The sequence below is a fragment of the Wyeomyia smithii genome, chromosome 2 (assembly GCF_029784165.1).
Source record: "Wyeomyia smithii strain HCP4-BCI-WySm-NY-G18 chromosome 2, ASM2978416v1, whole genome shotgun sequence".
Lineage (NCBI taxonomy): Eukaryota > Metazoa > Arthropoda > Insecta > Diptera > Culicidae > Wyeomyia > Wyeomyia smithii.
In genome coordinates, this window is record NC_073695.1 from 107,444,923 (window position 1) to 107,447,600 (window position 2,678).

Sequence of the window (2,678 nt, forward strand, 5' to 3'; positions counted from 1 at the left end):
GGCTACCGGTCTGGTCAGTGTTTTGTAGATAGTCAACTTCGTATGGCGGTGAAATTTACTCTAGCGAAACGTCCTCCGCAGTCCAAAGCAGATACGATTTTCTACATTATAGCTTCGATGAACTTCACTGCTAGTGTCGTTATCAGCAGTTACCAGTTTACCAAGGAACACAAGCACATAGTCTTAGCGGGAACTGCTCAACTTTTCGTACGACTTCGTGTGTCATTAGGACGGTACAGTTTCTCCATTGCCTCGCGATCTCGATCTTCCTACAGACGCTTCTTCTTCCAAAATAATGAGTTTTGGCTATTTCGTGCTCGTCGGTAGTGCTTCACATTCGCTCTTATTCGTTGTTGCAGTATTTTCACTCGTGCTGCATTCTCCTATTCCACTAACACTCAGTGATGGCATGAACTCATTCAAAGTTGAACTGAGTAACACTTTTCCAGATTTGAATCCAACTTGAATCTGCTTCCTCTCGATAGTTTGAGTTTTTTTGCACCGCACACTCTGATCGATTGAGATTAAATGTGTGCAATGCATGCAGTGCACGATGTATCCAACGATGCAGGCGATGATGTGACGCGATGAGTTTTGTTTTTAGATCGAATTTATGCTTTCAAAGGACAATGCAACAAACTGTTGCAGCAGACGTGGCGCGAATTTCATCGCAATTTGATTTTTATGCAATTGTTGTTATGCAGGATTCAAACTCAAATCTAACTCAAGTGTAATACACTGTTAGTAGGGTTTACGTGCAAACCGAAAATAAATGTGCAAGCAAGTTTTAAAACTCACTTGGATACGAGTGCAAAGTCACACTGCCTACTCTGCTAACACTTGTCGTTGAATCTGGCGTTTCTCCTGTTCGAAGACATTGTACCGAGTGTCGTTACAGCAGTACTTTTTGAATTACGATTTTGTTATATTTTTATATTTTTGGGCCCCAAAAAGTCTTAGAGGGTTTCTTCATAAGTTGGAGATGATTTGTATTAAGTTTTATTGTGATGAGAGCACAGACAAACAATCGTTTACATTTATATAAAGGTGACCTTTATTATTATTATTATTTATTAATTACAAATCAGTTCAGTTTATTCTGGATAGAATGACTAGATTCCTTAACATACTCATCGGACACTACGAAGCTACGAGTTCAAATCTCATTTACTCTTCAGGCGATTTTCATTTCGAGTTGTAATATGCTCTAGTTCACACGTTTTTCAATTTCGCACCTACAAGTATAGTCATGTACTTCGAAAAGTAAGAACCAAGCTTATTTCACATGGAGCTGCCACTATTTTTTGCTGACTTTGTAGGGAACGAGCAAGTTTTCTGTGGTAAAAATCGCTTTGAAAGCTTGCCGAATAGTTACTATCAACACTTTTAGCATACATGTTAATCCCACAGTTGTTCTCACCTAGACTTCGTCGTTCTAACTGATTTTCTCTATTGTCATTCGCATTCAAGCATAACGATTCCAACGGCTATTTATGTGTGGTGGCTAAAATTGAATTTCCATGTCATTTAAACCAAATAAACACCTTTTCTCCAGCAGACCATGACTAGATTCTCGAGCGCACCCAATGTATCTGGCCACATCTTGATTGTGACACTCTGGACACGTGACGAGAAAACATAGCTTTGCAGAAGCATGGAAAACGGAATAAAAAGGTCTTGAAAACAAATCGAGCGAATCGTACCTTGTACCTTGGGTGCCGTCACACATACCACTCGTACTGTTCTACGAACGCATAAACTGAGCCTCGCCCTCCCCCACACGGAAGGACGCATTCTAAAGAAGAGCGAAAGAAAGAAGTTTGGCAGGATCAAATTTACATATTTATTTCCACACGTCCCTGTTCCCGGCTTTCAGCATTCAGCTCGCAATTGGTAGCATATTTGCACCACAATATTCATAACAAATATGCTATCTGTTTGGTATGTCGGAGTCCGGAGGCGCCGACAGCAACGCCGGTGTAGCATTTCGAATGAACATATATTTTTTAATAAAACATCATTTTCATGGTATCAGTTTTATGGGATTGTACATCGTAAAATTTTATTACGCTAAATTGATAACAGTTGTAAATGTGTCCCCTGTGGAGCAAAAGGTCTGTATCCCGTGTACATATGTTTCTTGCTGCTTGGCATAATGATGATTCCAGCAAAAATAATTGACCTTACCGGCGCTTACGACTACTCCTAAAAATAGCGTCTTCTGGCAACTTTTAGGTCGACTGCCATCGATCGGCTGGATGGTAACTAAAACAACTAAACCAATCCAAATTCGATCAATGGTTAATCGTATCAGTTCAAGAAGAGGAAAAAAATTGAATCAACCAATCCTTCATACGAGCCATCCGGAAGCGGACGAAGATGAGTCAAGCACTAATATAATATCAAATTGATTTTTGATTGCTTTTATTCCGTTATTGCCTCTATTACTGATTACATCTCTGTCCGCCCCATCGGGATTGAATTGAACGAAGTTGCGACTCTATGCTGAGCGATGATACCTACTGGTATTCTATTACGCGAGATCTCTTACTGTTCAGCTAGCGCCTGCTCGGACAATTGCATCCCGGTTAGTCTTTGCGGTTTTATTAGAACTGTGATAGCATGCAGTATATGATAACGTCATTACAGTCGTATCCTGTGGGGATGGAAGCCGAAAC